Here is a 26,879-nt window from a genome sequence, read left to right as displayed (position 1 = left end):
GAAAAATGTTCAAGTAAGAGTTTCTTAAAGAAAACAATTCATTACATACATATTTACAATTTATCACATACATATTTAAACTCTGTGTGTGTGTGTATGTGTGTGTGTATGTAAATCACAATTTGCTGTTTTTAGGGGTGCTTGATTATGGCAAAAAATATAATCACAATCATTTTTTTTCAATATTGAGATCATGATTATTTAACATGATTACTTTTTGCCTGTCATCTTCTCCAATTGCTGTTGTTCATACATGCACATATTTTTTCTGACTTGGCTGAGGGGACTATTACATATGTGATCATATATTGTACTAATGATCAAGAAAGACTATAGCTGATATGAGGGAAAAACTCAGGAAGAGGATGGCAGTAATGCACCCAATATGCTGGTTGCCAACCATTGTTGCCAACCAAAAAGGCGAGGGTAAAATATTTTTCCTCACTGAGTGGTACATCCTGTCAGCCGAGGGATTTCCTATCTGTGCAGCTGAACACGGTAGTTCTCTACGGACTGTTTTACCGTGATGGTCACGGTGTTTTTTCCGCAGGTTTCACTTCACTCAGCTGGCCGACAGACCCGCTGATTCTGTCCGCTTTAACCTAAACAACAAATCGGGACTCGGTGCTCCGTTTGGATCTAAACAGAGAGCCAGGGTTAGCTGAGAGGCTAGCAGAGGCGAACTGGTTGTGCTTCTTTCGGTCATGCTGCAGTTAACGCTCCACTGCTGCCTGTTTGCTGCCTGTTAGTTGTGTTCACCACGCTAGACTATTTTGTGTTTGTCCCGCTCGGGACTACTGTGTTTGTGCTGCCGTGAGTGAAAAAGTAAACTGATTTGTCGATCTGAAACCAGACAACGTGCGTTACAGACTGCCGTCCGTACGTGCGCTCTCTGTGGAAAAAGAACCGCTTCTCTCTCTCTCTCACGATCGCTTTCCCTCCTCCGTCTCTTGTGACTAACACCACACTCACGCGCGCACAGATACACGCACCGACATCGTTTTGCACATCTGATGGTCAGATAACGTCGGACAAAAGTGTCCAACCTGCAGGTGTCCAACCCCGTGCAAAGCTGTTTGTGTTTTGTTTGGTAGAATTAGATTTTAGAATAGCTATTTATTGAGTGAAGCATTTGTTAACTTTGTTAATTTTGCTAAGTTTAATAAACACTGTTATATCTTTAAAGAGAAGTTCTTTAGTCATTATTGGTAACATATTGTGAAAAGTGGCTGATTGAAGGAGTCAGAGCTCGAATTCAACCCTTCTTTGTTCACCCTTGAATGATTATCTCTCAGATATTAACATTCTAGGTGAACTCCCATTTATGAGACTACCTTGCTCGGTTATTGGCCCCGGTTTCGGGGTGGTGCTTCGTATCTGTTAGTTCATATTAATAATTCTGTTAATTGTTATAATTAATTATTATTGATAATTGATAATTATAGCAAATAATTAACTGTGTTCTTCGCAGATTCCTACAGTTGGTACCTGAATTACTGATTAAGGTTAACAATATTTTGATGTCATAATTCATAATTGTCTGCGAACAGAGGGGTGGGCTCACAGAGAGACACTGGTTAGTATTGTGTGTCAAAAGACTCTCACGCTGATCATCTCCAAACGTTTTCTTGGTTCCCACAAGCTCAACTGACTGCGCCGCGGCCCGACGTGCGCAAGGGCGCGAAGGCCCGTCCAACGCTGCTTGCAGCTTTAATTATTATTAGGGCCTGAGCCCAAAGGGCGAAGACCCTATTGTTTTTCGTGTGTTTGTTTCTTTATTATTATTATTATTAGGGCCCGAGCACCGACCGGTGCGAAGCCCTATTGAAACTGAAGGAGTTATTATTATTATTATTATTATTATTATTATTATTATTCCTCCGAAACAAACGCATTTTTGAGGGCCTAAACATGCACGAAAACTCATGAAAATTTGCACAGATGTCAGGACTGGCGAAAATTGCGATATTTTATGGGTCTCGAAATAAAGCGGGACAAAATGGCTCGACAGCGCCACCTAGAATTGACCCCCTCGATACAGATTGTCGTAGGAGAACGAAATTCGGTATGCATATGTATCATGACCAGACGCACCAAAAAGTCCCAAGGACACATAGCCTAACTCCAACAGGAAGTCGGCCATTTTGTATCAAAGTTGAAATTTTGTCATTTCCAGCCCGCATACTTTAACGAACTCCTCCTAGAGATTTGACCCCAGGACTTTCAAATTCGGTCCGTATCATCTACAGGCATAGGAGATTAAAAGTTATTAAAACAATTCTCATTAGTCTTTCCTAGGGGGCGTGGCTGGGCGGCGAATTTCGATCCTTCGCCATGAAAAATGAAACGGCTATAACTCCGGCATACATGATCCTAAGAGAGCCAAACCTTTAGTGCTTCATAAGAGTCCCGCCCTGAACGGGTCCATGTGACAATACAGGATATGAGTCATAGCGCCACCTCCTGGCAACAGGAAGTTACATGTTTTACGCTCTGACGCCCTGTGGGCAGCACGGTGATGGAATCCAGCTGAAATTTACAGAGAATAGCCTCAAGACCTTGGAGATCTTATATTATGAAGTTGGTGACCCTTCGTTGAAAGGTGTTGCCATGGCGACGCGGCGAATTTCGATGTGACGCCATGAAATTTCAATGCCTTATAACTTGACTCCACGTGGTCTGATCTTTTCCAAATTTCATATGCTTGTTAAGAGTCCCGATCTGAACACATGTTCAGTCTCATATTTAGCGAAAGTCATAGCGCCACCTACTGGCAACAGGAAGTATCATGCGTTGTACTTTGTCTAATTACTCCTAGGACATTTGGCTGATGCACCTGAAATTAAGTCAGCTAATAAACAAGACCTTGGTGATGCTACATTTGGCAGCTCATGACCCAAAACTGAATGCTGTTACCATGGCGACACATCCTTCGCCATGAAATATGATACTGTTTTTCAGGGAGAAGGGATTGCTCTACAGTCATGAAACTTGACACACATGTCTAGAGTGATGTCAGCTAAAATCCTATGTGGTCGCTTTGAATGGGCGTGGCAAAATGGCTCAACAGCGCCCCCTTTAAAATTTCAAAATTGCAGCCCCGCCTTCCAGATTAACGTAGAAAGATGAAATTCACAGGGCACATGTATAATGTCAACACGCACAAAAAAGCCTCTTGAAGCCTTATTGTAAGTGGAACAGGAAGTCGGCCATCTTGAAAAAAATGGTACATTTTCGCCTTTTCTTGGCCATTTCGCATACCTTGTATTTTAAAGAACTTCTACAGAATCCATGGTAAGGACTTCAAAATCAGTGTGTGTCATCTAGACTAGTGTATGATCATGATGGTTTGGCCGTGGCGTGGCGTTGAGTTTTGATGTTTCGCCATGACAGAGGAAATTGATATAACTTGAGTGTACACGGTTGGATCTGCCTCAAACTTTACACAACAAGTCACTGACAAAAGCCCTTCGACTGAGCGTCACTTCGACATGCGCTGGGGTGCGAGGGCCCGATCATCGCTGCTTGCAGCTTTAATTATTATTAGGGCCTGAGCCCAAAGGGCGAAGACCCTATTGTTTTTCGTGCGTTTGTTTCTTTATTATTATTATTATTATTATTCTTTCTTTCTTGTTACGCGACTTTAACTCTAAATTTGACCCCCTAAACATGCTCAAAAACTCACCAAATTTGGCACGCACATCAGGAATGGTGAAAAATTTGATAAAATGTAAAAATTAAACCCCAAAGTGCCAAAATGTGCTCTCTAGCGCCACCTATGTATCTAAAACGGCCACCACGGCCCGTAGGAATGTCGTAGAGAGATCGAACCAAAACCCAATTATTCGTCTCATCAAGACCTACAAATCATACGCTGACACCCCTGACCTAAGTCCAACAGGAAATCTGCAATGTCAATTTCAAAGTATGATTTTTTTGCCAATTTTGGACCTTGAATAAACGCTATCTCCTCCTAGGGCGTTAATGGTATCGGCTTCAAACTTTAATACATGACTTATCACACTGTGTTGAGCAAAAGTTATTAAAAACTTTGTAATAACTCGAACGGTTTAGATTTAGTAAGCCCTGAAAGTTGGAGTGCGACATTACACCTTACAATGTAAACCAATGGGGAGGCAAATTCTGGGCATGGACTTTGTGCCAAACTGGGGCATCTGGCGTCTAAACTATGAGTCCGACCACTTTCAAACCTGTATCAATGGATTCGCGACGAAAATTCCTACAAAAAAATGATATTTTTATGTAGGATTTGGCCAAAGTTATGGGATTTATGAGGATTTTTCACAAGAAGATCACTTTGAAATCTTTCCTTCCAACTGTGAGGGAGAGAGAGAGAATGGGAGGGGGGGGATGGGTAAAGTAAACATCTACTGCCTGTGACAGAAGCCCTTGGACTGGCCACACTCCACTTACTTAGTGCTTTCACACATGTGACAGCAGTGTTCAATCCTTACTTCTTTTCAAGGAGCGCATGTGCTCCTAAATGAAAGAAATTAGGAGCATACATATAACATATAACTTTAGGAGCACACTGAAAAATGTTCAAGTAAGAATTTCTTAAAGAAAACAATTCATTTCATACATATTTACAATTGATCACATACATATTTAAACTCTGTGTGTGTGTGTGTGTGTGTGTGTGTGTATGTAAATCACAATTTGCTGTTTTTAGGGGTGCTTGTTTATGGCAAAAATTATAATCACAATAATTTTTGTTCAATATTGAGATCATGATTATTTAACATGATTACTTTTTGACTGTCATCTTCTCCAATTGCTGTTGTTCATACATGCACATACTTTTTCTAACTTGGCTGAGGAGACTATTACATATGTAATCATATATTGTAGTAATGATTAAGAAAAACTATAGCCTATATGAGGGAAAAACTCAGGAAGGCCGGAGTTCCGGAGCTCCGTATTAAAACTGTAATGGACCTGCCATGAGGGTGGAGCAAACTCCATTTCCAAGGATGCTTTGCGATTTTCACACTTCAGCAGGGAGCAGGCAACATCGGTCCCTCATTGGCGGAGACGCTCCTGCACAGCGGAGCGTCCTGAGGACGCAGCCATGACATCACCACCCCTTTATAAGCGAGCACGCCCAAAATACACGTCTTTCCCATGTCACTGAGCTAGGGTTAACTCCTGTTCCCCTGTGAGTTAGCTTGACTACCTCACGAACATGTTTTCCCCTCATCGAAGACTCCCCTCGTCGGACGAGACGAGACTTTGCCCGTGTTTACCCGAACACATTCCTGGACCCGAGAGAGACCGCTGCTGCAACCAGCGTCCTCAAATTCCCCCGAGAAAGAGGAAATGAAGTTACTTCGGGATAACGTGGACCGGCTCTGCCCTGCGCGTCTTCGCCGAGTCATCTCTGCTGTTCTCTCCGCCACTCCACTCAGAGCCAGCTGCCGTGTTTTCGCCGACCTGTTTTACCGTGATGGTCACGGTGTTTTTTCCGCAGGTTTCACTTCACTCAGCTGGCCGACAGACCCGCTGATTCTCTCCGCTTTAACCTAAATAGCAATTCGGGACTCGGTGCTCCGTTTGGATCTAAACAGAGAGCCGGGGTTAGCTGAGAGGCTAGCAGAGGCTAACTGGTTGTGCTTCTTTCGGTCATGCTGCAGTTAACGCTCCGCTGCTGCCTGTTTGCTGCCTGTTAGTTGTGTTCACCACGCTTGACTATTTTGTGTTTGTCCCGCTCGGGACTACTGTGTTTGTGCTGCCGTGAGTGAGAAAGTAAACTGATTTGTCGATCTTAAACCAGACAACGTGCGTTACAGACTGCCGTCCATACGTGCGTTCTCTGTGGAAAAAGAATCGCTTCTCTCTCTCTCACGATCGCTCTCCCTCCTTCCTCTCTTGCTATTAACACACACACACACACACATATATATACATACATACATACACGCATTCCCCTGCAAGTGTCCAACTCTGTGCAAAGCTGTTTGTGTTTTGTTTGGTAGAATTAGATTTTAGAATAGCTATTTATTGAATGAAGCATTTGTTAACTTTGTTAATTTTGCTAAGTTTCATAAACACTGTTATATCTTTAAAGAGAAGTTCTTTTGTCATTATTGGTAACATATTGTGAAAAGTGGCTGATTGAAGGAGTCAGAGCTCGAATTCAACCCTTCTTTGTTCACCCTTGAATGATTATCTCTCAGATATTAACATTCTAGGTGAACTCCCATTTATGAGACTACCTTGCTCGGTTATTGGCCCCGGTTTCGGGGTGGTGCTTCGTATCTGTTAGTTCATATTAATAATTCTGTTAATTGTTATAATTAATTATTATTGATAATTGATAATTATAGCAAATAATTAACTGTGTTTTTCGCAGATTCCTACAGTTGGTACCTGAATTACTGATTAAGGTTAACAATATTTTGATGTCATAATTCATAATTGTCTGTGAACAGAGGGGTGGGCTCACAGAGAGACACTGGTTAGTATTGTGTGTCAAAAGACTCTCACACTAATCATCTCCAAACGTTTTCTGGGTTCCCACAAGCTCAACTGACTGCGCCGCGGCCCGCTGTGCGCAAGGGCGCGAAGGCCCGTCCAACGCTGCTTGCAGCTTTAATTAGGGCCTGAGCCCAAAGGGCGAAGACCCTATTGTTTTTCGTGTGTTTGTTTCTTTCTTATTATTATTATTCTTTATTATTACGCCACTTTAACTCTAAATTTGACCCCCTAAACATGCTCAAAAACTCACCAAATTTGGCACGCACATCAGGAATGGTGAAAAATTTGATAAAATGTAAAAATTAAACCCCAAAGTGCCAAAATGTGCTCTCTAGCGCCACCTATGTATCTAAAACGGCCACCACGGCCCGTAGGAATGTCGTAGAGAGATCGAACCAAAACCCAATTATTCGTCTCATCAAGACCTACAAATCATACGCTGACACCCCTGACCTAAATCCAACAGGAAATCCGCAATGTCCATTTCAAAGTACGATTTTTTGCCAATTTTGGACCTTGAATAAACGCTATCTCCTCCTAGGGCGTTAATGGTATCGGCTTCAAACTTGAATACATGACTTATCACACTGTGTTGAGCAAAAGTTATTAAAAACTTTGTAATAACTCGAACGGTTTAGATTTAGTAAGCCCTGAAAGTTGGAGTGCGACATTACACCTTACAATGCAAACCAATGGGGAGGCAAATTCTGGGCATGGACTTTGTGCCAAACTGGGGCATCTGGCGTCTAAACTATAAGTCCCACCACTTTCAAACCTGTATCAATGGATTCGCGACGAAAATTCCTACAAAAAAATGATATTTTTATGTAGGATTTGGCCAAAGTTATGGGATTTATGAGGATTTTTCACAAGAAGATCACTTTAAAATCTTTCCTTCCAACTGTGAGGGAGAGAGAGAGAATGGGAGGGGGGGGATGGGTAAAGTAAACATCTACTGCCTGTGACAGAAGCCCTTGGACTGCACTACACTCCAGTTACTTAATGCTTCTACATATCTGACAGCAGTGTTCAATCCTTACTTTTTTTCAAGGAGTACATGTGCTCCTAAACGACAGAAATTAGGAGCATACATATAACTTTAGGAGCACACTGAAAAATGTTCAAGTAACAGTTTCTTAAAGAAAACAATTCATTATAACATTTACAATTGATCACATACATATTTAAACTGTGTGTGTGTGTGTGTGTGTGTGTGTGTAAATCACAATTTGCTGTTTTTAGGGGTGCTTGATTATGGCAAAAATTATAATCACGATCATTTTTGTTCAATATTGAGATCATGATTATTTAACATGATTACTTTTTGACTGTCATCTTCTCCAATTGCTGTTGTTCATACATGCACATATTTTTTCTAACTTGGCTGAAGGGACTATTACACATGTGATCATATATTGTACTAATGATCAAGAAAGACTATAGCTGATATGAGGGAAAAACTCAGGAAGAGGGTGGCAGTAATGCACCTAATATGCTGGTTGCCAACTGTGTTATAAACCGAAAAGTGGAGGGTAAAATATTTTTCCTCACAGAGTGGTACATCCTGTCAGCCGAGGGATTTCCTATCTGTGCAGCTGAACACGGTAGTTCTCTACGGACTGTTTTACCGTGATGCTCACGGTGTTTTTTCCGCAGGTTTCACTTCACTCAGCTGGCCGACAGACCCGCTGATTCTCTCCGCTTTAACCTAAAGAACAAATCGGGACTCGGTGCTCCGTTTGGATCTAAACAGAGAGCCAGGGTTAGCTGAGAGGCTAGCAGAGGCTAACTGGTTGTGCTTCTTTCGGTCATGCTGCAGTTAACGCTCCGCTGCTGCCTGTTTGCTGCCTGTTAGTTGTGTTCACCACGCTTGACTATTTTGTGTTTGTCCCGCTCGGGACTACTGTGTTTGTGCTGCCGTGAGTGAGAAAGTAAACTGATTTGTCGATCTTAAACCAGACATGTGTTACAGACTGCCGTTCATACGTGCGCTCTCTGTGGAAAAAGAACCGCTTCTCTCTCTCTCACGATCGCTTTCCCTCCTCCCTCTCTTGTGACTAACACCATACTCACGTGCGCACACATACACGCACCGACATCGTTTTGCACATCTGATGGTCAGATAACGTCGGACAAAAGTGTCCAACCTGCAAGTGTCCAACCCTGTGCAAAGCTGTTTGTGTTTTGTTTGGCAGAATTAGATTTTAGAATAACTAGGCCTATTTATTGAATGAAGCATTTGTTAACTTTGTTAATTTTGCTAAGTTTAATAAACACTGTTATATCTTTAAAGAGAAGTTCTTTAGTCATTATTGTGTGTAACATATTGTGACAAGTGGCTGATTGAAGGAGTCAGAGCTCGAATTCAACCCTTCTTTGTTCACCCTTGAATGTTGATATCTCGCAGATATTAACATTCTAGGTGAACTCCCATTTATGAGATTACCTTGTTTGGTTATTGGTCCTGGTTTCCGGGTGGTGCTCCGTGCTTGTTAGTTCATACTAATAATTCTGTTAATTGTTATAGTTAATTATTATTGATAATTGATAATTATAGCAAATAATTAATTGTGTTCTTCGCAGATCCTACAGTTGGTACCTGAATTATTGATTAAGGTTAACAATATTTTGATTTCATAATTCATAATTGTCTGTGAACAGAGGGGTGGGCTCACAGAGAGACACTGGTTAGTATTGTGTGTCAAAAGACTCTCACACTAATCATCTCCAAACGTTTTCTTGGTTCCCACAAGCTCAACTGACTGCGCCGCGGCCCGACGTGCGCAAGGGCGCGAAGGCCCGTCCAACGCTGCTTGCAGCTTTAATTAGGGCCTGAGCCCAAAGGGCGAAGACCCTATTGTTTTTCGTGTGTTTGTTTCTTTCTTCTTATTATTCTTTATTATTACGCCACTTTAACTCTAAATTTGACCCCCTAAACATGCTCAAAAACTCACCAAATTTGGCACGCACATCAGGAATGGTGAAAAATTTGATAAAATGTAAAAATTAAACCCCAAAGTGCCAAAATGTGCTCTCTAGCGCCACCTATGTATCTAAAACGGCCACCACGGCCCGTAGGAATGTCGTAGAGAGATCGAACCAAAACCCAATTATTCGTCTCATCAAGACCTACAAATCATACGCTGACACCCCTGACCTAAATCCAACAGGAAATCTGCTATGTCAATTTCAAAGTATGATTTTTTGCCAATTTTGGACCTTGAATAAACGCTATCTCCTCCTAGGGCGTTAATGGTATCGGCTTCAAACTTGAATACATGACTTATCACACTGTGTTGAGCAAAAGTTATTAAAAACTTTGTAATAACTCGAACGGTTTAGATTTAGTAAGCCCTGAAAGTTGGAGTGCGACATTACACCTTACAATGTAAACCAATGGGGAGGCAAATTCTGGGCATGGACTTTGTGCCAAACTGGGGCATCTGGCGTCTAAACTATGAGTCCCACCACTTTCAAACCTGTATCAATGGATTCGCGACGAAAATTCCTACAAAAAAATGGTATTTTTATGTAGGATTTGGCCAAAGTTATGGGATTTATGAGGATTTTCCACAAGAAGATCACTTTGAAATCTTTCCTTCCAACTGTGAGGGAGAGAGAGAGAATGGGTGGGGGGATGGGTAAAGTAAACATCTACTGCCTGTGACAGAGGGTGGAGCAAACTCCATTTCCAAGGATGCTTTGCGATTTTCACACTTCAGCAGGGAGCAGTCCACATTGGTCCCTCATTGGCGGAGACGCTCCTGTACAGCGGAGCGTCTCGAGGACACAGCCATGACATCATCACCCCTTTATAAGCGAGCACGCCCAAACTACACGTCTTTCCCATGTCACTGAGCTAGGGGTAACTCCTGTTCCCCTGTGAGTTAGCTTAACTACCCCACGAACATGTTTTCCCCTCATCGAAGACTCCCCTCGTCGGACGAGACGAGACTTTGCCCGTGTTCACCCGAACGCATTCCTGGATCCGAGAGAGACCGCTGCTGCAACCAGCGTCCTCAAATTCCCCCGAGAAAGAAGAAATGAAGTTACTTCGGGATAACGTGGACCGGCTCTGCCCTGCGCGTCTTCGCCGAGTTGTCTCTGCTGTTCTCTCCGCCATTCCACTCAGAGCCAGCTGCCGTGTTTTCGCCGACGTGCGAGAACGGCACTGTCTGCCTCCGAGCCAAGAACAAAGATGGACATTAAGACGGACTACACACACACACAACCTGCGCACTTTCTGAAGCGACCAAGTAAGAGGCATAAGTCTGGGCATAGGCAGTGTTAGTTGTGTGTTCTTTTCAACATCAGTTGCTGTTGTTTAGCATTTAGCCTTTTTAGCTTTATTGCTATTGTTCTTGTTGTGTGAGTTGACGGACCGCCGAGTCCATTTTTCTCTGCTTTACTCTGAGGAGTATTTTAAGTTTGCTTCCTGTTAGTTGTGTTCACCGCGCTAGACTATTTTGTGTTTTTCCCGGTCGGGACACCTGCTACTTTTGTGCCACCGTGAGTGAGAAAGTAAATTGATTTGTCGATCAGAAACCAGACAACGTGCGTTACAGACTGCCGTCCGTACGTGCGCTCTCTGTGGAAAAAGAGCCGCTTCTCTCCCTCTCACGATCGCTTTCCCTCCTTCCTCTCTTGCTACTAACACACACACACACACACACACACACACACACATACATACATACACGCATTCCCCTGCAAGTGTCCAACTCTGTGCAAAGCTGTTTGTGTTTTGTTTGGTAGAATTAGATTTTAGAATAGCTGTTTATTGAATGAAGTATTTGTTAACTTTGTTAATTTTGCTAAGTTTAATAAACAATGTTATATCTTTAAAGAGAAGTTCTTTTGTCATTATTGTGTGTAACATATTGTGAGAAGTGGCTGATTGAAGGAGTCAGAGCTTGAATTCAACCCTTCTTTGTTCACCCTTGAATGTTGATATCTCGCAGATATTAACATTCTAGGTGAACTCCCATTTATGAGATTACCTTGTTCGGTTATTGGTCCTGGTTTCCGGGTGGTGCTCCGTGCTTGTTAGTTCATATTAATAATTCTATTAATTATTATAATTAGTTAATTTATCTTAGATAATTGATAATTATGGCAAATAATCAACTGTGTTCCTCATACATGCTACAGTTGGTGCCTGAATTATTGATTAAGGTTAACAATATTTTAATTTCATAAGCCATAATTATCTGTGATAAACAGAGGGGTGCGCTCACGGAGAGAAAGTAGTTAGTATTGTGTGTCAAAAGACTCTCACACTGATCATCTCCAAACGTTTTCTTGGTTCCCACAAGCTCAACTGACTGCGCCGCGGCCCGACGTGCGCAAGGGCGCGAAGGCCCGTTCAACGCTGCTTGCAGCTTTAATTATTAGGGCCCGAGCACCGACCGGTGCGAAGCCCTATTGAAACTGAAGGAGTTATTATTATTATTATTATTATTCCTCCGAAACAAACGCATTTTTGAGGGCCTAAACATGCATGAAAACTCATGAAAATTTGCACAGATGTCAGGACTGGCGAAAATTGCGATATTTTATGGGTCTCGAAATAAAGCGGGACAAAATGGCTCGACAGCGCCACCTAGAAAGTCAAGAAAATTGAGCCCCTCGATACAGATTGTCGTAGGAGAACGAAATTCGGTATGCATATGTATCATGACCAGGCGCACCAAAAAGTCTCAAGGACACATAGCCTAACTCCAACAGGAAGTCGGCCATTTTGTATCAAAGTTGAAATTTTGCACCGATTTTGTCATTTCCAGCCCGCATACTTTAACGAACTCCTCCTAGAGATTTGACCCCAGGACTTTCAAATTCGGTCCGTATCATCTACAGGCATAGGAGATTAAAAGTTATTAAAACAATTCTCATTAGTCTTTCCTAGGGGGCGTGGCTGGGCGGCGAATTTCGATCCTTCGCCATGAAAAATGAAACGGCTATAACTCCGGCATACATGATCCTAAGAGAGCCAAACCTTTTGTGCTTCATAAGAGTCCCGCCCTGAACGGGTCCATGTGACAATACAGGATATGAGTCATAGCGCCACCTCCTGGCAACAGGAAGTTACATGTTTTACGCTCTGACGCCCTGTGGGCAGCACGGTGATGGAATCCAGCTGAAATTTACTGAGAATAGCCTCAAGACCTTGGAGATCTTATATTATGAAGTTGGTGACCCTTCGTTGAAAGGTGTTGCCATGGCGACGCGGCGAATTTCGATGTGACGCCATGAAATTTCAATGCCTTATAACTTGACTCCACGTGGTCTGATCTTTTCCAAAATTCATATGCTTGTTAAGAGTCCCGATCTGAACACATGTTCAGTCTCATATTTAGCGAAAGTCATAGCGCCACCTACTGGCAACAGGAAGTATCATGCGTCGTACTTTGTCTAATTACTCCTAGGAAATTTGGCTGATGCACCTGAAATTAAGTCAGCTAATAAACAAGACCTTGGTGATGCTACATTTGGCAGCTCATGACCCAAAACTGAATGCTGTTACCATGGCGACACATCCTTCGCCATGAAATACGATACTGTTTTTCAGGGAGAAGGGATTGCTCTACAGTCATGAAACTTTACACACATGTCTAGAGTGATGTCAGCTAAAATCCTATGTGGTCACTTTGAATGGGCGTGGCAAAATGGCTCAACAGCGCCCCCTTTAAAAAATGAAACGGCTATAACTCCGGCATACATGATCCTAAGAGAGCCAAACCTTTAGTGCTTCATAAGAGTCCCGCCCTGAACGGGTCCATGTGACAATACAGGATATGAGTCATAGCGCCACCTCCTGGCAACAGGACGTTACATGTTTTACGCTCTGACGCCCTGTGGGCAGCACGGTGATGGAATCCAGCTGAAATTTACTGAGAATAGCCTCAAGACCTTGGAGATCTTATATTATGAAGTTGGTGACCCTTCGTTGAAAGGTGTTGCCATGGCGACGCGGCGAATTTCGATGTGACGCCATGAAATTTCAATGCCTTATAACTTGACTCCACGTGGTCTGATCTTTTCCAAATTTCATATGCTTGTTAAGAGTCCCGATCTGAACACATGTTCAGTCTCATATTTAGCGAAAGTCATAGCGCCACCTACTGGCAACAGGAAGTATCATGCGTCGTACTTTGTCTAATTACTCCTAGGAAATTTGGCTGATGCACCTGAAATTAAGTCAGCTAATAAACAAGACCTTGGTGATGCTACATTTGGCAGCTCATGACCCAAAACTGAATGCTGTTACCATGGCGACACATCCTTCGCCATGAAATACGATACTGTTTTTCAGGGAGAAGGGATTGCTCTACAGTCATGAAACTTTACACACATGTCTAGAGTGATGTCAGCTAAAATCCTATGTGGTCACTTTGAATGGGCGTGGCAAAATGGCTCAACAGCGCCCCCTTTAAAAAATGAAACGGCTATAACTCCGGCATACATGATCCTAAGAGAGCCAAACCTTTAGTGCTTCATAAGAGTCCCGCCCTGAACGGGTCCATGTGACAATACAGGATATGAGTCATAGCGCCACCTCCTGGCAACAGGACGTTACATGTTTTACGCTCTGACGCCCTGTGGGCAGCACGGTGATGGAATCCAGCTGAAATTTACTGAGAATAGCCTCAAGACCTTGGAGATCTTATATTATGAAGTTGGTGACCCTTCGTTGAAAGGTGTTGCCATGGCGACGCGGCGAATTTCGATGTGACGCCATGAAATTTCAATGCCTTATAACTTGACTCCACGTGGTCTGATCTTTTCCAAATTTCATATGCTTGTTAAGAGTCCCAATCTGAACACATGTTCAGTCTCATATTCAGCGAAAGTCATAGCGCCACCTACTGGCAACAGGAAGTATCATGCGTCGTACTTTGTCTAATTACTCCTAGGAAATTTGGCTGATGCACCTGAAATTAAGTCAGCTAATAAACAAGACCTTGGTGATGCTACATTTGGCAGCTCATGACCCAAAACTGAATGCTGTTACCATGGCGACACATCCTTCGCCATGAAATACGATACTGTTTTTCAGGGAGAAGGGATTGCTCTACAGTCATGAAACTTTACACACATGTCTAGAGTGATGTCAGCTAAAATCCTATGTGGTCACTTTGAATGGGCGTGGCAAAATGGCTCAACAGCACCCCCTTTAAAAAATGAAACGGCTATAACTCCGGCATACATGATCCTAAGAGAGCCAAACCTTTAGTGCTTCATAAGAGTCCCGCCCTGAACGGGTCCATGTGACAATACAGGATATGAGTCATAGCGCCACCTCCTGGCAACAGGACGTTACATGTTTTACGCTCTGACGCCCTGTGGGCAGCACGGTGATGGAATCCAGCTGAAATTTACTGAGAATAGCCTCAAGACCTTGGAGATCTTATATTATGAAGTTGGTGACCCTTCGTTGAAAGGTGTTGCCATGGCGACGCGGCGAATTTCGATGTGACGCCATGAAATTTCAATGCCTTATAACTTGACTCCACGTGGTCTGATCTTTTCCAAATTTCATATGCTTGTTAAGAGTCCCGATCTGAACACATGTTCAGTCTCATATTTAGCGAAAGTCATAGCGCCACCTACCGGCAACAGGAAGTATCATGCGTCGTACTTTGTCTAATTACTCCTAGGAAATTTGGCTGATGCACCTGAAATTAAGTCAGCTAATAAACAAGACCTTGGTGATGCTACATTTGGCAGCTCATGACCCAAAACTGAATGCTGTTACCATGGCGACACATCCTTCGCCATGAAATACGATACTGTTTTTCAGGGAGAAGGGATTGCTCTACAGTCATGAAACTTGACACACATGTCTAGAGTGATGTCAGCTCAAATCCTATGTGGTCGCTTTGAATGGGCGTGGCAAAATGGCTCAACAGCGCCCCCTTTAAAATTTCAAAATTGCAGCCCCGCCTTCCAGATTAACGTAGAAAGATGAAATTCACAGGGCACATGTATAATGTCAACACGCACAAAAAAGCCTCTTGAAGCCTTATTGTAAGTCGAACAGGAAGTCGGCCATCTTGAAAAACTGGTCAATTTTCGCCTTTTCTTGGCCATTTCGCATACCTTGTATTTTAAAGAACTCCTCCTACAGAATTCATCGTAAGGACTTAAAAATCAGTGTGTGTCATCTAGACTAGTGTATGATCATGATGGTTTGGCCGTGGCGTGGCGTTGAGTTTTGATGTTTCGCCATGACAGAGGAAATTGATATAACTTGAGTGTACACGGTTGGATCTGCCTCAAACTTTACACAAGTCACTGACAAAAGCCCTTCGACTGAGCGTCACTTCGACATGCGCTGGGGTGCGAGGGCCCGATCATCGCTGCTTGCAGCTTTAATTATTATTCTTTCTTGTTACGCCACTTTAACTCTAAATTTGACCCCCTAAACATGCTCAAAAACTCACCAAATTTGGCACGCACATCAAGTCTGGTGAAAAATTTGATAAAATGTAAAAATTAAACCCCAAAGTGCCAAAATGTGCTCGAGAGCGCCACCTATGTATCTAAAACGGCCGCCACGGCCCGTAGGAATGTCGTAGAGAGATCGAACCAAAACTCAATTATTCGTCTCATCAAGACCTACAAATCATACGCTGACACCCCTGACCTAAATCCAACAGGAAATCCGCAATGTCAATTTCAAAGTATGATTTTTTGCCAATTTTGGACCTTGAATAAACGCTATCTCCTCCTAGGGCGTTAATGGTATGGGCTTCAAACTTTAATACATGACTTATCACACTGTGTTGAGCAAAAGTTATTAAAAACTTTGTAATAACTCGAACGGTTTAGATTTAGTAAGCCCTGAAAGTTGGAGTGCGACATTACACCTTACAATGTAAACCAATGGGGAGGCAAATTCTGGGCATGGACTTTGTGCCAAACTGGGGCATCTGGCGTCTAAACTATGAGTCCCACCACTTTCAAACCTGTATCAATGGATTCGCGACGAAAATTCCTACAAAAAAATGATATTTTTATGTAGGATTTGGCCAAAGTTATGGGATTTATGAGGATTTTCCACAAGAAGATCACTTTGAAATCTTTCCTTCCAACTGTGAGGGAGAGAGAGAGAATGGGAGGGGGGGATGGGTAAAGTAAACATCTACTGCCTGTGACAGAGGGTGGAGCAAACTCCATTTCCAAGGATGCTTTGCGATTTTCACACCTCAGCAGGGAGCAGTCCACATTGGTCCCTCATTGGCGGAGACGCTCCTGAACAGCGGAGCGTCTCGAGGACACAGCCATGACATCACCACCCCTTTATAAGCGAGCACGCCCAAACTACACGTCTTTCCCATGTCACTGAGCTAGGGGTAACTCCTGTTCCCCTGTGAGTTAGCTTAACTACCCCACGAACATGTTTTCCCCTCATCGAAGACTCCCCTCGTCGGACGAGACGAGACTTTGCCCGTGTTCACCCGAACACATTCCTGGACCCGAGAGAGACCGCTGCTGCAACCAGCGTCCTCAAATTCCCCCGAGAAAGAGGAAATGAAGTTACTTCGGGATAACGTGGACCGGCTCTGCCCTGCGCGTCTTCGCCGAGTCGTCTCTGCTGCTCTCTCCGCCACTCCACTCAGAGCCAGCTGCCTTGTTTTCGCTGACGTGCGAGAACGGCACCGTCTGCCTCCGAGCCAAGAACAAAGATGGACATTAAGACGGACTACACACACACACAACCTGCGCACTTTCTGAAGCGACCAAGTAAGAGGCATAAGTCTGGGCATAGGCAGTGTTAGTTGTGTGTTCTTTTCAGCATCAGTTGCTGTTGTTTAGCATTTAGCCTTTTTAGCTTTATTGCTATTGTTCTTGTTGTGTGAGTTGACGGACCGCCGAGTCCATTTTTCTCTGCTTTACTGTGAGGAGTATTTTAAGTTTGCTGCCTGTTAGTTGTGTTCACCACGCTAGACTATTTTGTGTTTTTCCCGGTCGGGACAACTGCTTCTTTTGTGCCACCGTGAGTGTGAAAGTAAATTGATTTGTCGATCAGAAACCAGACAACGAACGTTACAGACTGCCGTCCGTACGTGCGCTCTCTGTGGACAAAAGCTTCTCTCCCTCTCACGATCGCTTTCCCTCCTCCCTCTCTTGCGACTAACACACACACTCACACGCGCGCACAGACACACGCACCAACATCTTTTTGCACATCTGACGGTCAGATAACATCAGACAAAGCTTTGCTTTGTCTTTCGTTATCCGCCATCAGACACGTGTGTTTTTCACGGAATTGGGTGAGGGCAAGACGCCGACCACCAGTCACCTTGTAAGACACCGCCGTACTAATGCCATCGAGTCTCGCGTGACGTGACATACTCCCACAGTCACGTCCGCGTCGCAGACCTTCGACGTCATCACGTCAGGCCCCGTCGTCATCTCTCACACACACATCTTTACATACATACATATGCGCATTCCCCTGCAAGTGTCCAACTCTGTGCAAAGCTGTTTGTGTTTTGTTTGGTAGAATTAGATTTTAGAATAGCTGTTTATTGAATGAAGTATTTGTTAACTTTGTTAATTTTGCTAAGTTTAATAAACAATGTTATATCTTTAAAGAGAAGTTCTTTTGTCATTATTGTGTGTAACATATTGTGAGATGTGGCTAATTGAAGGAGTCAGAGCTTGAATTCAACCCTTCTTTGTTCACCCTTGAAAGTTGATAAGGTTGTTAAGGTTAACAATATTTTGATTTCGTAATCCATAATTGTCTGTGAACAGAGGGGTGGGCTCACAGAGAGACACTGGTTAGTATTGTGCGTCAAAAGACTCTCACACTGATCATCTCCAAACGTTTTCTTGGTTCCCAGGAGCTTAGGTGACTGCGCCGCGGCCCGCTGTGCGCAAGGGCGCGAAGGCCCGTCCAACGCTGCTTGCAGCTTTAATTATTCTTTCTTTCTTGTTACGCCACTTTAACTCTAAATTTGACCCCCTAAACATGCTCAAAAACTCACCAAATTTGGCACGCACATCAGGAATGGTGAAAAATTTGATAAAATGTAAAAATTAAACCCCAAAGTGCCAAAATGTGCTCTCTAGCGCCACCTATGTATCTAAAACGGCTGCCACGGCCCGTAGGAATGTCGTAGAGAGATCGAACCAAAACCCAATTATTCGTCTCATCAAGACCTACAAATCATACGCTGACACCCCTGACCTAAATCCAACAGGAAATCTGCAATGTCCATTTCAAAGTATGATGTCTTGCCAATTTTGGACCTTGAATAAACGCTATCTCCTCCTAGGGCGTTAATGGTATCAGCTTCAAACTTGAACACATGACTTATCACACTGTGTTGAGCAAAAGTTATTAAAAACTTTGTAATAACTCGAACGGTTTAGATTTAGTAAGCCCTGAAAGTTGGAGTGCGACATTACACCTTACAATGTAAACCAATGGGGAGGCAAATTCTGGGCATGGCCTTTGTGCCAAACTGGGGCATCTGGCGTCTAAACTATAAGTCCGACCACTTTCAAACCTGTATCAATGGATTCGCGACGAAAATTCCTACAAAAAAATGATATTTTTATGTAGGATTTGGCCAAAGTTATGGGATTTATGAGCATATTTCACAAGTAGAGTACACTAAAATCTTCTCTGCAGCTGTGAGGGAGAGAGAGAGAATGGGAGGGGGGGGATGGGTAAAGTAAACATCTACTGCCTGTGACAGAAGCCCTTGGACTGCAGCAGTGACAGCAGTGTTCAATCCTTACTTTTTTTCAAGGAGTACATGTGCTCCTAAATGACAGAAATTAGGAGCATACATATAACTTTAGGAGCACACTGAAAAATGTTCAAGTAAGAGTTTCTTAAAGAAAACAATTCATTACATACATATTTACAATTTATCACATACATATTTAAACTGTGTGTGTGTGTGTGTGTGTGTGTATGTGTATGTGTATGTAATTCACAATTTGCTGTTTTTAGGGGTGCTTGATTATGGCAAAAATTATAATCACAATCATTTTTGTTCAATATTGAGATCATGATTATTTAACATGATTACTTTTTGACTGTCATCTTCTCCAATTGCTGTTGTTCATACATGCACATACTTTTTCTAACTTGGCTGAGGAGACTATTACATATGTAATCATATATTGTAGTAATGATTAAGAAAAACTATAGCCTATATGAGGGAAAAACTCAGGAAGGCTGGAGTTCCGGAGCTCCGTATTAAAACTGTAATGGACCTGCCATGAGGGTGGAGCAAACTCCATTTCCAAGGATGCTTTGCGATTTTCACACTTCAGCAGGGAGCAGTCAACATCGGTCCCTCATTGGCGGAGACGCTCCTGCACAGCGGAGCGTCCTGAGGACGCAGCCATGACATCACCACCCCTTTATAAGCGAGCACGCCCAAACTACACGTCTTTCCCATGTCACTGAGCTAGGGGTAACTCCTGTTCCCCTGTGAGTTAGCTTGACTACCCCACGAACATGTTTTCCCCTCATCGAAGACTCCCCTCGTCGGACGAGACGAGACTTTGCCCGTGTTCACCCGAACACATTCCTGGACCCGAGAGAGACCGCTGCTGCAACCAGCGTCCTCAAATTCCCCCGAGAAAGAGGAAATGAAGTTACTTCGGGACTGCGCGTCTTCGCCGAGTTGTCTCTGCTGTTCTCTCCGCCATTCCACTCAGAGCCAGCTGCCGTGTTTTCGACGACGTGCGAGAACGGCACCGTCTGCCTCCGAGCCAAGAACAAAGATGGACATTAAGACGGACTACACACACACACAACCTGCGCACTTTCTGAAGCGACCAAGTAAGAGGCATAAGTCTGGGCATAGGCAGTGTTAGTTGTGTGTTCTTTTCAGCATCAGTTGCTGTTGTTTAGCATTTAGCCTTTTTAGCTTTATTGCTATTGTTCTTGTTGTGTGAGTTGACGGACCGCCGAGTCCATTTTTCTCTGCTTTACTCTGAGGAGTATTAAGTTTGCTGCCTGTTAGTTGTGTTCACCACGCTAGACTATTTTGTGTTTTTCCCGGTCGGGACAACTGCTACTTTTGTGCCACCGTGAGTGAGAAAGTAAATTGATTTGTCGATCAGAAACCAGACAACGTACGTTACAGACTGCCGTCCGTACGTGCGCTCTCTGTGGTCAAAAGAGCCGCTTCTCTCCCTCTCACGATCGCTTTCCCTCCTTCCTCTCTTGCTACTAACACACACACACACACACACACACGCATTCCCCTGCAAGTGTCCAACTCTGTGCAAAGCTGTTTGTGTTTTGTTTGGTAGAATTAGATTTTAGAATAGCTGTTTATTGAATGAAGTATTTGTTAACTTTGTTAATTTTGCTAAGTTTAATAAACAATGTTATATCTTTAAAGAGAAGTTCTTTTGTCATTATTGTGTGTAACATATTGTGAGAAGTGGCTGATTAAAGGAGTCAGAGCTTGAATTCAACCCTTCTTTGTTCACCCTTGAATGTTGATATCTCGCAGATATTAGCATTCTAGGTGAAATCCCATTTATGAGATTACCTTGTTCGGTTATTGGTCCTGGTTTCCGGGTGGTGCTCCGTGCTTGTTAGTTCATATTAATAATTCTATTAATTATTATAATTAGTTAATTATCTTAGATAATTGATAATTATGGCAAATAATCAACTGTGTTCCTCATACATGCTACAGTTGGTGCCTGAATTATTGATTAAGGTTAACAATATTTTAATTTCATAAGCCGTAATTATCTGTGATAAACAGAGGCGTGCGCTCACGGAGAGAAAGTAGTTAGTATTGTGTGTCAAACGACTCTCACACTGATCATCTCCAAACGTTTTCTCGGTTCCCACAAGCTCAACTGACTGCGCCGCGGCCCGACGTGCGCAAGGGCGCGAAGGCCCGTCCAACGCTGCTTGCAGCTTTAATTAGGGCCTGAGCCCAAAGGGCGAAGACCCTATTGTTTTTCGTGCGTTTGTTTCTTTATTATTCTTTATTAATACGCCACTTCAATCCTTAATTTGACCCCCTAAACATGTTCAAAAACTCACCAAATTTGGCACGCACATCAGGTCTGGTGAAAAATTTGATAAAATGTAAAAATTAACCCCCGAAGTGCCAAAATGTGCTCTCTAGCGCCACCTATGTATCTAAAACGGCCGCCACGGCCCGTAGGAATGTCGTAGAGAGATCGAACCAAAACTCAATTATTCGTCTCATCAAGACCTACAAATCATACGCTGACACCCCTGACCTAAATCCAACAGGAAGTCTGCAATCAGCTTTTCAAAATAAGACTTTGCCCCAATTTTGGCCCCCGAACAAACGCTATCTCCTCCGAGGGCGTTAATGGTATCGGCTTCAAACTTGAATACATGACTTATCACACTGTGTTGAGCAAAAGTTATTAAAAACTTTGTAATAACTCGAACGGTTTAGATTTAGTAAGCCCTGAAAGTTGGAGTGCGACATTACACCTTACAATGTAAACCAATGGGGAGGCAATCTCTGGGCATGGACTTTGTGCCAAACTGGGGCATCTGGCGTCTAAACTATAAGTCCGACCACTTTCAAACCTGTATCAATGGATTCGCGACGAAAATTCCTACAAAAAAATGTGATTTTTATGTAGGATTTGGCCAAAGTTATGGGATTTATGAGGATATTTCACGAGAAGCGTTCTCTAATATCCTCCTCTCCAACTGCTCCTGGTGATGTCACTCCCTCAGTGCTGTGAAACATTCCGCAATACACACTCATTATAAAATCACAGGAGGAGCAAGAAAAGACTTTAAAACTCACACTCTAATGTCTCAAAAACAATAAAAGATAGAAAACACATGTAAATTCAAGATTTGTAGGTCAAAGTCTCGTGACTCATTTAAAGTTCAAATGAAGTTTGTATCTAAAACTATGTGGAAGCAGTAAATGTTCAAAAAGGTGTGGGTTCGCTCACACTCTCCATTCAAATATATGAGTATATTTGTAGTATTTGTGTGTCCAGCTGCAGTTACTTATTGTCTCTACACACCTGACAGTACACATGTCAATCAAACTTTCAAAATAAAAGCACACCACACTTGTAAGAAATATCCCTCATATATATAATTGTCTGTGAACAGAGGGGTGGGCTCACAGAGAGACACTGGTTAGTATTGTGTGTCAAAAGACTCTCACACTGATCATCTCCAAACGTTTTCTTGGTTCCCAGAAGCTTAGCTGACTGCGCCGCGGCCCGCTGTGCGCAAGGGCGCGAAGGCCCGTTCAACGCTGCTTGCAGCTTTAATTCTTTCTTGTTACGCCACTTTAACTCTAAATTTGACCCCCTAAACATGCTCAAAAACTCACCAAATTTGGCACGCACATCAGGAATGGTGAAAAATTTGATAAAATGTAAAAATTAAACCCCAAAGTGCCAAAATGTGCTCTCTAGCGCCACCTATGTATCTAAAACGGCCGCCACGGCCCGTAGGAATGTCGTAGAGAGATCGAACCAAAACCCAATTATTCGTCTCATCAAGACCTACAAATCATACGCTGACACCCCTGACCTAAATCCAACAGGAAATCTGCAATGTCCATTTCAAAGTATGATTTCTTGCCAATTTTGGACCTTGAATAAACGCTATCTCCTCCTAGGGCGTTAATGGTATCAGCTTCAAACTTGAACACATGACTTATCACACTGTGTTGAGCAAAAGTTATTAAAAACTTTGTAATAACTCGAACGGTTTAGATTTAGTAAGCCCTGAAAGTTGGAGTGCGACATTACACCTTACAATGTAAACCAATGGGGAGGCAAATTCTGGGCATGGCCTTTGTGCCAAACTGGGGCATCTGGCGTCTAAACTATAAGTCCGACCACTTTCAAACCTGTATCAATGGATTCGCGACGAAAATTCCTACAAAAAAATGATATTTTTATGTAGGATTTGGCCAAAGTTATGGGATTTATGAGCATATTTCACAAGTAGAGTACACTAAAATCTTCTCTGCAGCTGTGAGGGAGAGAGAGAGAATGGGAGGGGGGGGATGGGTAAAGTAAACATCTACTGCCTGTGACAGAAGCCCTTGGACTGCAGCAGTGACAGCAGTGTTCAATCCTTACTTTTTTTCAAGGAGTACATGTGCTCCTAAATGACAGAAATTAGGAGCATACATATAACTTTAGGAGCACACTGAAAAATGTTCAAGTAAGAGTTTCTTAAAGAAAACAATTCATTACATACATATTTACAATTTATCACATACATATTTAAACTGTGTGTGTGTGTGTGTGTGTGTGTGTGTGTGTGTATGTGTATGTAATTCACAATTTGCTGTTTTTAGGGGTGCTTGATTATGGCAAAAATTATAATCACAATCATTTTTGTTCAATATTGAGATCATGATTATTTAACATGATTACTTTTTGACTGTCATCTTCTCCAATTGCTGTTGTTCATACATGCACATACTTTTTCTAACTTGGCTGAGGAGACTATTACATATGTAATCATATATTGTAGTAATGATTAAGAAAAACTATAGCCTATATGAGGGAAAAACTCAGGAAGGCTGGAGTTCCGGAGCTCCGTATTAAAACTGTAATGGACCTGCCATGAGGGTGGAGCAAACTCCATTTCCAAGAATGCTTTGCGATTTTCACACTTCAGCAGGGAGCAGTCAACATCGGTCCCTCATTGGCGGAGACGCTCCTGCACAGCGGAGCGTCCTGAGGACGCAGCCATGACATCACCACCCCTTTATAAGCGAGCACGCCCAAACTACACGTCTTTCCCATGTCACTGAGCTAGGGGTAACTCCTGTTCCCCTGTGAGTTAGCTTGACTACCCCACGAACATGTTTTCCCCTCATCGAAGACTCCCCTCGTCGGACGAGACGAGACTTTGCCCGTGTTCACCCGAACACATTCCTGGACCCGAGAGAGACCGCTGCTGCAACCAGCGTCCTCAAATTCCCCCGAGAAAGAGGAAATGAAGTTACTTCGGGATAACGTGGACCGGCTCTGCCCCGCGCGTCTTCGCCGAGTCGTGTCTGCTGTTCTCTCCGCCACTCCACTCAGAGCCAGCTGCCATGTTTTCGCCGACCTGTTTTACCGTGATGGTCACGGTGTTTTTTCCGCAGGTTTCACTTCACTCAGCTGGCCGACAGACCCGCTGATTCTCTCCGCTTTAACCTAAATAGCAATTCGGGACTCGGTGCTCCGTTTGGATCTAAACAGAGAGCCGGGGTTAGCTGAGAGGCTAGCAGAGGCGAACTGGTTGTGCTTCTTTCGGTCATGCTGCAGTTAACGCTCCGCTGCTGCCTGTTAGTTGTGTTCACCACGCTAGACTATTTTGTGTTTGTCCCGCTCGGGACTACTGTGTTTGTGCTGCCGTGAGTGAGAAAGTAAACTGATTTGTCGATCTTAAACCAGACAACGTGCGTTACAGACTGCCGTCCATACGTGCGCTCTCTGTGGAAAAAGAACCGCTTCTCTCTCTCTCACGATCGCTTTCCCTCCTTCCTCTCTTGCTATTAACACACACACACACACACACATATATATACATACATACATACACGCATTCCCCTGCAAGTGTCCAACCCTGTGCAAAGCTGTTTGTGTTTTGTTTGGTAGAATTAGATTTTAGAATAGCTATTTATTGAGTGAAGCATTTGTTAACTTTGTTAATTTTGCTAAGTTTCATAAACACTGTTATATCTGTAAAGAGAAGTTCTTTAGTCATTATTGGTAACATATTGTGAAAAGTGGCTGATTGAAGGAGTCAGAGCTCGAATTCAACCCTTCTTTGTTCACCCTTGAATGATTATCTCTCAGATATTAACATTCTAGGAGAACTCCCATTTATGAGACTACCTTGCTCGGTTACTGGTCCCGGTTTCGGGGTGGTGCTTCGTATCTGTTAGTTCATATTAATAATTCTGTTAATTGTTATAATTAATTATTATTGATGATTGATAATTATAGCAAATAATTAACTGTGTTCTTCGCAGACCCTACAGTTGGTACCTGAATTATTGATTAAGGTTAACAATATTTTGATTTCATAATTCATAATTGTCTGTGAACAGAGGGGTGGGCTCACAGAGAGACACTGGTTAGTATTGTGTGTCAAAAGACTCTCACACTAATCATCTCCAAACGTTTTCTTGGTTCCCACAAGCTCAACTGACTGCGCCGCGGCTCGCTGTGCGCAAGGGCGCGAAGGCCCGTCCAACGCTGCTTGCAGCTTTAATTAGGGCCTGAGCCCAAAGGGCGAAGACCCTATTGTTTTTCGAGTGTTTGTTTGTTTCTTATTAGGGCCTGAGCCCAAAGGGCGAAGACCCTCTTGTTTTTCGTGTGTTTGTTTGTTTCTTATTATTATTATTATTATTATTATTATTATTCTTTATTATTACGCCACTTTAACTCTAAATTTGACCCCCTAAACATGCTCAAAAACTCACCAAATTTGGCACGCACATCAGGAATGGTGAAAAATTTGATAAAATGTAAAAATTAAACCCCAAAGTGCCAAAATGTGCTCTCTAGCGCCACCTATGTATCTAAAACGGCCGCCACGGCCCGTAGGAATGTCGTAGAGAGATCGAACCAAAACCCAATTATTCGTCTCATCAAGACCTACAAATCATACGCTGACACCCCTGACCTAAATCCAACAGGAAATCTGCAATGTCCATTTCAAAGTATGATTTTTTTGCCAATTTTGGACCTTGAATAAACGCTATCTCCTCCTAGGGCGTTAATGGTATCGGCTTCAAACTTGAATACATGACTTATCACACTGTGTTGAGCAAAAGTTATTAAAAACTTTGTAATAACTCGAACGGTTTAGATTTAGTAAGCCCTGAAAGTTGGAGTGCGACATTACACTTTACAATGTAAACCAATGGGGAGGCAAATTCTGGGCATGGCCTTTGTGCCAAACTGGGGCATCTGGCGTCTAAACTATAAGTCCGACCACTTTCAAACCTGTATCAATGGATTCGCGACGAAAATTCCTACAAAAAAATGATATTTTTATGTAGGATTTGGCCAAAGTTATGGGATTTATGAGCATATTTCACAAGTAGAGTACACTAAAATCTTCTCTGCAGCTGTGAGGGAGAGAGAGAGAATGGGAGGGGGGGGATGGGTAAAGTAAACATCTACTGCCTGTGACAGAAGCCCTTGGACTGCAGCAGTGACAGCAGTGTTCAATCCTTACTTCTTTTCAAGGAGTACATGTGCTCCTAAATGACAGAAATTAGGAGCATACATATAACTTTAGGAGCACACTGAAAAATGTTCAAGTAAGAGTTTCTTAAAGAAAACAATTCATTACATACATATTTACAATTTATCACATACATATTTAAACTGTGTGTGTGTGTGTGTGTGTG

The sequence above is a fragment of the Thunnus albacares genome, chromosome 2 (assembly GCF_914725855.1).
Source record: "Thunnus albacares chromosome 2, fThuAlb1.1, whole genome shotgun sequence".
Lineage (NCBI taxonomy): Eukaryota > Metazoa > Chordata > Actinopteri > Scombriformes > Scombridae > Thunnus > Thunnus albacares.
Note: the sequence above shows the minus strand (reverse complement) of the source record.